Source organism: Babylonia areolata, chromosome 6, assembly GCF_041734735.1.
Source record: "Babylonia areolata isolate BAREFJ2019XMU chromosome 6, ASM4173473v1, whole genome shotgun sequence".
In the NCBI taxonomy this organism is placed as follows: Eukaryota; Metazoa; Mollusca; class Gastropoda; order Neogastropoda; family Buccinidae; genus Babylonia; species Babylonia areolata.
Genome location: NC_134881.1, coordinates 42079869 through 42093860, shown reverse-complemented (window position 1 = coordinate 42093860; position 13992 = coordinate 42079869). Strand labels below are relative to the sequence as shown.

The following is a 13992-nucleotide window of genomic DNA, read 5'->3' as shown; positions in this document are numbered from 1 at the left end:
TTTTATTCTTTTAATGATGATAATCTTATATTTATTGCCTTATGCTCAAATGCTTTTTATGCTTGGGAAGTCTTTTATTTTTATTTTTATTTTTTCTCTTATTGATTAATAATTTTCTTGACCCATGTAAATTATAGATAGATTTCGAAGCTTTTTGTTGTTTGTGTGCATTGTTTGAAAGCTTACACAAGCAGCTTATGTATTGTGTGCTGCCCCAAAATGATTTTTGTTTGTACTTAATTAAGCTTGATTTTTCATGAACAATATTTCGATTTTTGTGCGTATTAGTTAATTTTGATTTTGTTTCCCTTTAGCGTCGTTTTCGACTCTCTCTCTCTCTCTCTGTCTGTCTGTCTGTCTGGCTGTCTGTCTGTCTGTCTCTCTGTCTCTCCCCCTCTCTCTCCCCCTCTCTGTCCCGCTCTCTCTCTCCCTCTCTCTCTCTCCCTTTCTCTCTCCGTCTCTCTTCCTCTCTCTCTCCCTCTCTGTCTCTCTCAGTCTCACTCACTCTCACTGTCACTCTCTCTCTCTCCTACGCAATTACGGTTTTGAACGTAATTTAGATATGATTCGTGTGGACAATGTCATCACTCGGACTAGGGATGCCTAAAGACGTACTGTTGCAATTAGATATATGTGGCTTAACCAGATATAGATTTTGAAGCCTTTTTGTTGGTTGTGTGCTTTGCTTACTAGTTTACACAGTCAGTTTTCGTATTGTGTGCTGCCCAGAATAGTTTTGGTTTGTACTGAACTAAGCTTGATTTTTTTCACATATGATATTTTGATTTGTTGTGTGTATTAGTGGGGTTTTGTTTGTTTCTTTACGTTTTGTGTTTGATCCCCCCCCCCTCTGCTTTCACTCTCTGTCTCTGTCTATCTCTCTATCTTTGTCTTTGTCTCTGTCTGTCCATCTATCTGTCTGTCTGTCTGTCTGTCTGTCTGTCTGTCTGTCTGTCTCTCTCTCTCTCACTCACTCTCTCTCTACAGTGGGGGAATGCCCTACTCCACTCAAAACACTCAAGGTTGAAGGAAACATAACACCCCTTACAATGTCCGCATGATCCCCCTCCCTAATCACCTCCATTCCTTTTATTATATGATGTAATAACCGTATTCGAAACGAACAACATGTGTTTCACCATTTTAAGCAACTTTACAGTATTTGTTACCAATAGTTATTATTGATAACATGTTTATTACGTGTGCAAGAAAAGGGAAAGAAAAGAAAAAGAAAAGGTAAGAAAAACAATTGTGTCTTCGTTTTCAGTTACTTATGCACTTACGGTTGGTTTTTAATATAAGTTCGTGTGAACTGTGTTATTACTCGGACTAGGGGCACCGAAGATTTAGTTACATGTAGGTATTTGTGACATATCCAGAGAAATTTCGAAGGTTTTTTTTTTTTGTTTTTTTGTTTATGTGCATTGTTTGCAAGTTTACACAGCCAACATTCGTATTGTGTGTTGCCCCAAAAGATTTTTTTTGTCCTGAAATATGCTTGAATTTTTTGTATTTCATATTTCGATTTTTCTGTCTATTTGTTAAATATCTATTTGTTTTCCTTTGATTTTGTGCTCGACTATTTTATTGTGCACTTTAGCTATTTTGATTTGTTAAGTTTATTGTGTTGACATTATTTCTGTTTGATTTTATATATATATATATATATATATATATATATATAGATAGATAGATAGATAGAGAGAGAGATAGATAGATAGATAGATAGATTGGCGAGTTTAAATTTACTTCTCCATCTCCTTGCTTCCCAAATTTGTTAATTTGTTGAGAAAACATCGCTTTCCTTCTGTTTTTGAAAATTATTATTATTTAAAAAAAAAAAATATCCATAACTGACTTTTTGCAACTGTGAATTTCGTTATATTGGACTGTTTCTTTCTTTCTGCTTGGTTTCTCAGTTATTTACCGAAGCTATGACCCAGACAAAGCTCTCAAGTCATGGTACAACACATTCCTCCCTATCTTTAAGAAACATGTCCCTTGTCTAAAAACAAATGCGTTGAACCCCGTAAGAAACATCCATGGCTAACAGATGAAATCAGTGTCGCTAGTAAAAGTCGTGATATGTATTTGCGGTTAACAGGTCAAAACACCAAATTTACAGAAACCCCCCCCAGACCAAATGAATAAGGTATTGGCAAAGAAAAGGGCTGCTGAAATGAAGTATTTCAGCGAACTTACTTCATCTAAAAAGGACACAAAATATATTCGGAAAGCAATTATCCAATTAGCAAATCACAGACATATGTTTCTTCTCCATCTAACCGTGGCTGAAAAAAGTTATGAAGAATAACCGTACTCACGTTAGCCATTTGTTATTATTGAAAGATTTGTGTGATTCCAAAAGGATGACTATTTTTCAATGTGGATACATCGGTGTGCATGAGGTATATGAAGAACTGTGCTCCTTGAAACAGATTGAATATCGAGGTTTGAATGATCTGGATAGTACGATTCTGAAAACTTCAGCACGAGTTATTTCTGAGAGCCTTACTTATGTTTATAATCTTCATATTGATAAATGTTATTTTCCCCACGGTATTAAAGACGATAAATTACTGTCGCTAAACCTCTTTTGGTCAAATCATATTTTCTTCTTTATGTATGGGGCTAGCTTTCGAAACAAATTCAGCATAGTAGAATAAAGCATTTTCTTGATCAACATACACGAACATTATTTTCTGTGCTTATATATTACCAGACATTGTCCATGCCTCTACATATTGGGACTTAGCGAATAAGAATTGCTTAAAACCCCCAGAAACTCCTCGTCTCTGTACATTAATGACCACAAGGAACTTAACAATCTGCCCTTTAATCTAAGATGCCTTTAATAAAGGTGTCTTCGTGTATAAAATGATACAAAACACACGACGCACCATCTTATCTTTGTACGAAATTCACAGTAAGGAACATTCAAGGAACAAATAAGATAAACACCCCTCGCCTAAGAACTGATCGCTGTGTGTCATCACTTACCTGTTCGGGTAGTAGGTAAAGGACTGAAATCCCTGATTATTTAAAACACAAATTTAGTCTGTTCTCTTTTTCGTGCGAGTGTTTCTTTATTTATTACAGCCAGTTAGTCGCATTTGTTTCTTTTAGCTAATGTGTATATATTACTGTTTTTATATTTCCCAAATTTGCATTAAAAGTTATATTCTTTACTTGCTTCAAAATGTTTGTTGTCTCTGTTTATTGTTATCTTTTTTTTTATTTGTATCTCTTTGTGGTATCAATAAAGCATTCTCTTTCCCTGCTCCAGACACGTAAACTTGTTCGATGTAGTGTGAAGTAAGTCTGATGAGCAGTGCAAAACAGTGTCGCTCGTTGTGCATACTTACCTCCCCTATGGGGAAACAAAAATGGCTGACATGAGCCTTGATGGCAGACACCCTTCAGAATAACCCCAATCAATGATAAATGCAGCATCCAACGAACCCTTCAGACTTAAAAGAAAAGTTCCGTGTGTGTGTGTGTGTGTGTGTGTGTGTGTGTGTGTGTCCGTGTGCGTGCATGTGTGTGTGCGTGCGTGCGCGCGAGCGTGCGTGCGTGCGTGCGTGCGTGTGTGTGTGTGTGTGTGTGTGTACATCAGAGCCACTACCAAGCATATATTTGTTTTCACGCATGGCCATTTCATATCATTCATTTCATCCATGTCTTGGTCTGATCGAATGCTGGACACTGGGACACCATGATATAAAAGTTTATAAGTATACGTAGATCAAGCACAATGCCATCCACAGTAGGGTACCGTCTGTAGTGATGATGGTCATGGCAAACACACCCCTGCCGAAACAAAACATCTGCTGATGACAGAGCCAGAGTCAAACAGCACTAACGATAATTTTCTTCACTGAACCCCCGTTACTGCAGGTAAAGACAAAAATTAATCAAAGTTCCTGGATATCAACAGAATGTTTCTTATGTATAAGTAAAAAATGAATGAGCAAGAGTTGCAGCCTGTTACCGTTACTTGTAGTATACACAGTGAAATATTGAACAGTGAGCGTAATATCTCGTTACACTCACGTTACACTTACAGTGTTTGGGCTGTCATGAGGCCAGACAGCACCAGTTCTTGACAGGGGAATTAAAACAGGACAGGCAAACACCACCCATCAAGAAACGAAGCAACAATCAATCAAGAGCAGAAAAAGAAGAAACAAGAGAGTGGCTGAAGAAGACCAGCACATGCACACAGCAACATTTGATACAGAAGAAAGCCTCAACACACTATGTTCATCAATAAATAAAACATACTACAGGCACAGTTTTGCTGTGTACAATCTCACCGTCTTCTCTTCAAGCGACCACCATGCTGTGTACTGTGTATGGAATGAGACAGAAGGAAAGAAGGGAGACCCTGATGTAGGGACGTGTCTTCTTCTCCGGCTCCTCCACGTGTTCTGGGCAGAATCACAACCAGCACATCGCAGCTGTCTTGCAGCCGGCTGCCTAGAAGACTCCGAGCACTGAGACCAGCAATTTCTCTAGTTGGTCTTGCCATTTTCACATAGGATCCTCTCTATTTGAGAGAATTCAATACCTTGCATATTTAGGGGACTGGTTATGGTATCATACCCCAGAAAAGTTAAAACCTGAATCAAATTTTCAAAAAATTCAAATCCAACACATTCATACCTAATGAATCTTTGAAACTTGACACCTCTTTATCGCAAAATGTACTGATTGTCAATGGTTTCTCCAACGCAATGGGAAATTACTTACATCTTAGTCTTTTGTGAAGGACTGTAACTCTCAAACTAGGAGGCAAAATTGCTCTAGCTCTTAGTGGTGCAGCCTTGGGGGCTAGCTGGCCTTTGTGAACCATCCCAACGCCGACTGTCCTAAAACCCTCTTGGCCGAGAGAGTGGGGAAAAACTTAGGCAAGACACTCTCCACTACTATCAAATTCCAGCCCAGATAGTCGGGACAGCAGTTACCTCCTCTGTTGTTCTGATGGTCATTGTCGGAAACGACTGACAATCATACGTGTGTAAAAAATGATGTTCACTTCCCATGTTCCAACTGTCTGTGTCTGTCACTCGGTCTCTCTTTCTACCTGTTTTCTTTTTTCTATAATCATTTGATCTTTCCGATCATAGTGTGTCGTACTTAATTAGGTATGTATATGCTTTTTATTTTCGTGTGGGTTTTTTTTTGTCGTTTGTTTGTTTAGGTTTTTTGTTTTTTTTCTCAAAACAACAACAAAACAAAAACAAAAAAACAAAAACAAAAAAAAAAACACCCGAAGCTGGTTTCATCCGCTTGGCGTCGGCAACATTTTCGATGACAGACTGGCGTGAACTGGAAGTGCGTGCGTGTGTGCGTGTGTGCGTGTGTGCGTGTGTGTGTGTGTGTGTCTGTGTGTGTGTGGAGGAAGAATTTTGTTTAATGTCCCGTCACACATACCGGTGATTGAAGACATTTTGTTAATGTATACATTTGAGTATTATCGGTTAGAAGGGGTGCGAGATGTGAATGAATGGAGAGTTAGTGGAAACTGGGCAAGTGAGGGTGGAATGAGGGTGAAATTTAAAAAAAAACCCAACAAAATACAAGTACAAGAAATTACGTAAAGGACTTCGTAAAAGAGAAGTGGTTAAACTAACAAGCGAAACAACAGATAAGGAATGCAAAAAGTCAGAAACATCAACGTTCTCAGTCACTTGTGAAGACACACTTTCATGTACGTAAGACTTCATCAAACTACAGTCAAAAATTATATGCTTAATTTTCAGGTTAGTAAAGCACATGCACTTTACATCAGAATAATACTTGGTCCGTATTTAATTTGATAATAGTCTGAAAGTTAAACTCGGAATTGGTCTGTGATTCGGACCAAAGTCTGAGAGAGTCAACTGACGAGGTTTTAGACTTGAATTCAAGCACCCATAAAAGTGTCTTTCTGGTATATTATTTATTTCCTTATATGACAATGGACAATATACTTTTTATACAATATGTACAAATCTTTGCTCCCCTTTTTGCTGCTCTGTCTGCTTGGTCGTTATAAAGGAATCCAGTATGGGAAGATATTCAACAAAAATCAATATTTGCACCAATCACAAACAGGGAGTGCAATAAATACCTAATATCAAACAAATAACTTTCGAACTCGTATTCTTTATCCAATGGGTTTATTTTTTATTTTTATTTACTTTAAAAAATTTTTAAATTTTTTTTTTTAACAAACATAGTTATCGATACGTCTTGTAAACTGCTTTGTGAGTGCACCAATGAGATGCGTTGGATTCTTGTATAAAGTTTGAGGATAAAGTGAGTGAGCTTCAGCATGAATATCGTATGGAGTGTTGGTCAAGTGGTAACACGTCCACCTACGAAGCGAGGGAAGCTTAGCGCACTGGTTCGAATCCCACACTCACCAGGATTTTCTCACCCTCCACTTCAATAGAAAAACAAATACTTGAAGACACAAAAAAATAATGGTCCTCTCACTGTTGCGACGCGCTCTCCATTTGGAGAGCAGCCCGAATTTCACACAGAGAAATCTGCTGTGGCAAAGAGTATTACATGTTTGGTGCTTGCGATTGTTTTCAGCTTTCAGCTTGGTAGGATAAACTGATTTGTTTAGCCTTGTGATGTGCGTTATTTTATCTTATTGTATTTTCTTGTGTCTCCTTTGCCTACTTTTTACTGCTTCGTTTCCATTTTTTTTTCAGAAAAGCGAGTTGAGCCGTACCCACAGCGGGATAGCGCGCTCAACAAGGCTTCATATATTCTTAACAATATCGAGTGTGTGTGCATGATGACTGCTTCCGCTTTGCGTGGGTGCACAGGTTCGCCCCTACAGCCCATGGGAATTATGACACTGAATTAAAAGCTGTATGTGTGGAGCTGACTCACCCAGGATTGTGTGTGTGTGTGTGTGTGTGTGTGTGTGTGTGTGTGTGTGTGTGTGCGTGTGTGTCTGTGTGTGTCTGTGTGTGTCTGTGTCTGTGTGTGTGTGTGTGTGTGTGTGCAGAGAGAGAGAGAGAGGCAGACGTACTTTGATTTTCTGTTACAGTACAAGTAGCAAGCATGGAGAAATATGATATTGGTGTACACCTCTCGATGACGTTATTCTTGCTTCTACATATGCATGTATTGAAAGAAGATCATAGTGCTTTCTTAACAAAATACGGTTTTCGTCAGTTGCTATCTACCTGGCTTTCTGTCAAACTCGTCTCTCATGCACATCGTCTTGCATGCTGGCTACTTTCACTCCCACAATATTACTGCACACTTCCATCACATCGTTCAACACTCGCTTACTTCTCTCTCCCACATTCCCATACCAGCACATGGTTGAAATTGTGAGCACAGACTCAATACAAAACCTGCAAACAAAACAATCCCTATACCCGTGTACAGCATGCACTTAGCGCACGTAAAAGAATCCACGGCAACAAAAGGATAGTCCCTGGCAAAATTGTGTAGAAAAATCCACTTCAACAAGGAAATGAAAGCCGGAGAAGAAGACACGTCCCTACATCAGGGTCTCCCTTCTTTCCTTCTGTCTCATTCCATACACAGTACACAGCATGGTGGTCGCTTGAAGAGAAGACGGTGAGATTGTACACAGCAAAACTGTGCCTGTAGTATGTTTTATTTATTGATGAACATAGTGTGTTGAGGCTTTCTTCTATATCAAATGTTGCTGTGTGCATGTGCTGGTCTTCTTCAGCCACTCTCTTGTTTCTTCTTTTTCTGCTCTTGATTGATTGTTGCTTCTTTTTCTGCTCTTGATTGTTGCTTTGTTTCTTGATGAGCGGTGTTTGCCTGTTCTGTTTTAATTCTCCTGTCAAGAACCGGTGCTGTCTGGCCTCATGACAGACCAAACACTGTAAGTGTAACGTGAGTGTAACGAGATATTACACTCACTGTTCAATATTTCACTGTGTATACTACAGGAAACGGTAACAGGCTGCAACTCTTGGTCATTCATTTTCGACTTTAACATAAGAAACATTCTCTTGATATCCAGGAACTTCTTTGATTATTTTTTGTCTTTACCTGCAGTAACGGGGGTTCAGTGAAGAAAATGATCGTTAGTGCTGTTTGACTCTGGCTCTGTCTTTATCAGATGTTGTTTTGTTTCAGCAGGGGTGTGTTTGCCATGACCATCATCACTACAGACGGTACACTACTGTGGATGGCATTGTGCTTGATCTACGTATAGTTATAAACTTTTATATTGTGGTGTCCAGTGTCCAGCATTCCATCAGACCAAGACATGGATGAAATGAATGATATGAAATGCACGTGCGTGAAAAAAAAAAGATATTTGGTAGTGGGTTTGATGTATCGACACACACACACACACACACACACACACACACACACACACACGGAACTTTTCTTTAAGTCTGAAGGGCTCGTTGGATGCTGCATTTATCATTGATTGGGGTTATTCTTAAGGGTGTCTGCCATCAAGGCTCATGTCAGCCATTTTTGTTTCCCCATAGAGGAGGTAAGTATGCACAACAAGCGACATTGTTTTGCACTGCTCATCAGACTTACTTCACACTACATCGAACAACAGCAGTTTACGTGTCTGGTGCAGGGAAATAGAATGCTTTATTGATAACACAAAGAGATACAAATAAAAAAGATATCAATAAACAGAGACAACAAACATTTTAAAGCAAGCAAACAATATAACATTTAATGCAAATTTGGAAAATACAATAAAAGTAATATATACACATTAGCTAAATGAAATTAATAAGACTATTTTTTCGTGATAAAGAAAATAAACACTCGCACAAAAAAGAGAACAGACTATTTTTGTGTTTTAAATAATCAGGGATTTCATTCCAAGCCTACTACTCGAGTAGGTAAGTGGTGACATATAGAGATGAGTTCTTAGGCGAGGGGTGTTTGTCTTATTTGTTCCTCGAATGTGAATTTCGCACAAAGATAGGATGGTGCGTCGTGTGTTTTATATCATTTTATACACGAAGACACCTTTATTAAAGGCATCTTAGATTAAAGGGCAGAATGTTAAGTTCCTTGTGGTCATTAATGTACAGAGACGAGGAGTTTCTGGGGGTTTTAAGCAATTCTTATTTGCTAAGTCCCAATATGTAGAGGCATAGTCAATATCTGGTAATATATAAGCAAAGAAAATAATGTTCGTGTATGTTGATCAAGAAAATGATTTATTCTACTATGCTGCACTTGTTTCGAAAGCTAGCTCCATACATAAAGAAGAAATTTGATTTGACCAAAAGAGGTTTAGCGACAGTAATTTATCGTCTTTAATACCTTGGGAAAAATAACATTTATCAATATGAAGATTATAAACATAAGTAAGGCTCTCAGAAATAACTCGTGCTGAAGTTTTCAGAATCGTACTATCTAGATCATTCAAACCTCGATATTCAATCTGTTTCAAGGAGCACAGTTCTTCATATTCCTCATGCACACCGATGTATCCAAATTGAAAAATCGTTATCCTTTTGGAATCACACAAATCTTTCAATAATAACAAATGGTTAACGTGAGTACGGTTATTCTTCATAAATGTTTTCAGCCACGGTTACAAAATGTTTCTTAAGATTTTTAGCTGATAAATATGTTGAGGGAAGAGAAACATATGTCGATGATTTGATAATAATTTTATTGGTTAATTGCTTTCTGAATATATTTTGTGTCCTTTTTAGATAAAGTAAGTTCACTGAAATACTTCATTTGAGCAGCACTTTTCACTGCGGTCACTTTTTGTTGTTGTTGTTTTTGTTTTGTTGTTTTGTTTTTGTTTTCTCAAGGCCTGACTAAACGCGTTGGGTTACGCTGCTGGTCAGGCATATCTGGTTGGCAGATGTGGTGTAGCGTATATGGATTTACCGAACGGAGTCACGTCTCCTTGAGCTACCGATACTGATACTATTCGTTTGTTCTGTTTTTTTTTCTGTAAATTTCGTGTTTTGACCTGTTAACCGCAAATACATGTCACGACTTTTACTAGCGACACTGATTTCATCTGTTAGCCATGGATGTTTCTTACGGGGTTCAACGCATTTGCTTTTAGACAAGGGACATGTTTCTTAAAGATAGGGAGGAATGTGTTGTACCATGACTTGAGAGCTTTGTCTGGGTCATAGTTTCGGTAAATAACTGAGAAACCAAGCAGAAAGAAATGAAACGGTCCAATATAACGAAACTCACAGTTGCAAAAGGTCAGTTATGGATAAAAAGAATACATATATTAAAAAAAAAAGAAAGAAAGAAAGATAATGTTTTCTCAACAAATTTGGTAAGCAAGGAGACGAGGAAGTAAATTTAAACTCGCCAAGATATATATATATCTATCTATCTATCTATCTATCTATCTATCTATCTATCTATATATATATATATATATATATATATATATATATAAATCAAACACTGAAATAAAGTCAACACAATAAATGAAATAAGTCAAAATAGCTAAAGTGCACAATAAAATAGTCGAGCACAAAATCAAAGGAAAACAAATAAATATTTCACAAATAAGACACAAAAATTCGAAATATGAAATACAAAAAATTCAAGCATATATCAGGACAAACAAAAACTTTTGGGGCAACACACAATATGATTGCTGGCTGTATAAGCTAGCAAACAATGCACATAAACCAAAAAAAAGCTTCGAGATTTCTCTGGTTATGTCACAAATACCTACATGCGTTGGGAGGGATCGAACACACACACACAAAAATCACTTATTCACACAAAAAATAAAAATATTATATGTGAAAAAAAATCAAGCTTAGTTCAGTACAAACCAAAACTATTCTGGGCAGCACACAATACGAAAACTGTGTAAACTAGCAAAGAACATAGTTCACACGAATTATATCTAAAGTATATTCAAAGCCAACCGTAATTGCGTAGGAGAGAGAGAGAGTGAGAATGAGAGTGAGAGAGAGAGAGAGAGAGGGGAGAGAGAGAGAGAGAGAGAGAGAGAGAGAGAGAGAGAGACAGAGGGGGAGAGAGACAGAGAGAGAGAGAGGGGAGAGAGAGAGAGTGAGAAAGAGAGTGAGAGAGAGAGAGGGGAGAGAGAGAGAGAGAGAGAGAGACAGAGAGAGAGAGAGAGAGAGAAAGAGAGAGAGACAGAGGGGGAGAGAGACAGAGAGAGAGAGAGGGGAGAGAGAGAGAGTGATAATGAGAGTGAGAGAGAGAGAGGGGAGAGAGAGAGAGAGAGAGAGAGACAGAGAGAGAGAGAGAGAGAGAGAGAGAGAGAGAGAGAGAGAGAGAGAGAGAGAGAGAGAGAGAGAGAGAGAGTCGAAAACAACGCTAAAGGAAAACAAAATCAAAATTAACTAATACGCACAAAAATCGAAATATTGTACATGAAAATTCAAGCTTACTTAAGTACAAACAAAAAACATTTTGGGGCAGCACACAACACAAACGCTGCTTGTGTAAGCTAGCAAACAATGCACACAGACAACAAAAAGCTTCGAAATCTATCTGGTTATACCACAAATACCTACATGTAACAGTAAATCTTGGGAGTTCCTCGTCCGAGTAGTAGCACAATTCACACGAACCGCATTTAGATGATCAGATGTAAAAAAACAAACAAACAAACAACCCCCCCCCCAAAAAAAACAACAACACACACACAAAAACCCAATCGTAATCGAGTAACTGAAAACGAAGAAAGAATTGTTTTTCTTACCCTTATCTTTTCTTTCCTTTATCTTGCACGCGTATAAAGCATATAGTCAATAGCAACTATTGGCAAACAATTTTGTAAAGTTGCTAAAAATAGTGAAACACAGACTGCATGTTTACCAGAGTCATATAAGATAAGATAAGATAAGAATAACTTTATTATCTCCAACTGGAGAAATTTGGTCAGGTGCATTATCACAACATAGACAAGTAAACAACATGGGGACCATAACTGTAAAAGCCAACAACAGCCCCAACAAATATTACGAAGATACAAATGTAAAAAATATCACATACATCGTTTCATACATACATCCACACACTGCAGGTAATAACTAGTATTCTTAATGTAAGAACAGAAAGAATTAAGAAACATTATTTGAATATAATTATAAACATAGCCTACTATACTGCACATTGATTATAATAGACAGATAAGAATAAAGATGAATTGCGGAAAACCACAACCAGATAATCAGCACACACCCGCACCGCACCACCCCCCCACCCCCACCCCACACACAAATGAACGAATTTCTGGAGTGGAGTAGGGCACGACCCTACTGGAGAAAAGTGAATAAATTGAATAAATCTTATTTTCTGAGGGTAATAGACTAAGCAAAATAATGTTTGTTAGTTGACATTTACAACACTAAATAGAGGAGAATAAAAGGAGAGAGATGTATGAGGACAGGGAGAGAGAGAGAGGGGGGGGGGGAGGTGTGGGGGGAGAGCGCCGGAGACAGAGACAGAGACAGACAGACAGACACACACACACACACACACACACACACACACACACACACACACACACACACACAGAGAGAGAACAGGGAGTTGGTGGGGGGTGGAGTGTAACACGAAACTAAAGGAAAACAACTAAAAACGATTTTCTAATACAAATAAAAAATCGAAATATTATAAACAAAAAAACCTCAGCATAATTTAGCACAAACATGAAAGCTGGCAGTGTAAACTAGCAAACAAAGCACACAAGCAAACAAACAAACAAAAAAGCTTCAAAATCTCTCTGGTTATGCCACAAATACCTATATGTAACAGTAAATCTTAGGTGTTCCAAGTCCGAGTAAAAAACAGTTCACACGAGTCATATAACTTATTTCTTATATTAAAAACCAACCGTAAGTGCGTTCGTAACTCAAAACGAAGAATTTTTTTCTTTCCCTTATTATTTTCCTTTCTTTCCTTTTTCTTGCACACGTATTAAACATGTAGTCAATAACAACTATTGGCAACAAGTATTATAAAGGTGCTTACAATGGTGAAACCACGTATTAAACATATTGTCAATTAACAACTATTGGCAACAAGTATTGTAAAGGTGCTTACAATGGTGAAACCACGTATTAAACATATTGTCAACAACAACTATTGGCAACAAATATTGTAAAGGTGCTTACAATGGTGAAACCACGTATTAAGCAATTAGTCAATAACAACTACTGGCAAAAAATATTGCAAACGTGCTTACAATACTGAAACACACGCTGTACGTTTATGATAAACTATAATCACACAAATAAACCAGTTCCTGTATTACATAGGGAGAAAAAAAAAAAAAACAAACAAAAAAACAAGCGCTCTTCTCCTCGGGTTGTACCAGCTTGCATAATAACCTTAATGGCCTCAAACTGGGTGTTTCAATTCCAGTCTGTTGCCGTGCATTCTGGCCTAGCAGACAGCATGGGAGCCAGGTCCTGGAGTAGGCTTTAAAGCCTTGGCGTTAAGGGAATAAAACTTGGGACAGCTGTGCCCAAAGGAAAGGTCCTGGAGTCGGCTTTAAAGCCTTGGTGTGAAGGGAATAAAACTTGGGACAGCTGTGCCAAAAGGTAAGGGGGCTTGTCTCTGGCTAAAGTCATCACCCTGGACTCTGTGGGGAGAGTTTGGATGGTGACCTGGGAAAGTGTCTGGAAACATATGACTTGGGAAAGGGAATGGAGCTGGGCATGGGGGTGGTGGGGGGTGGGGGTGGGGGATCCTGGGGACATTGGAAGGGGTGTTATGTTACCTTCAACCCGGGATTGAGCGTTTTGAGTGAAGTAGGACACCCACACAATCCACCCCAGCCACCCCCACTGGAGAGAGACAGACAGACAAACAGACAGACAGAGACGAGAGTAAGGGAGAGAGAGACACACACAGATACACACAGAGACAGAGACAGAAATACAGACAGACAGAGAGACGGACAGAGGCAGAAAGACAGAGACAGAAAGGCGTAGACAGACAGCCAGACAGACACAAACAAGTAGAAAGAGAGACGAAGACATACAGATA

The 13992-nt window shown here is 38.4% G+C and overlaps 2 protein-coding genes across 2 annotated transcripts in view; one reads left to right on the top strand and one right to left on the bottom strand.

The window, feature by feature from the left end:
• Nucleotides 1–13992, top strand: part of LOC143283533 (uncharacterized) — a 325230-nt gene that overhangs the window by 266483 nt on the left and 44755 nt on the right. The gene's annotated exons all lie outside the window — the stretch shown is intronic.
• Nucleotides 1–13992, bottom strand: part of LOC143283186 (uncharacterized) — a 68779-nt gene that overhangs the window by 37407 nt on the left and 17380 nt on the right. The gene's annotated exons all lie outside the window — the stretch shown is intronic.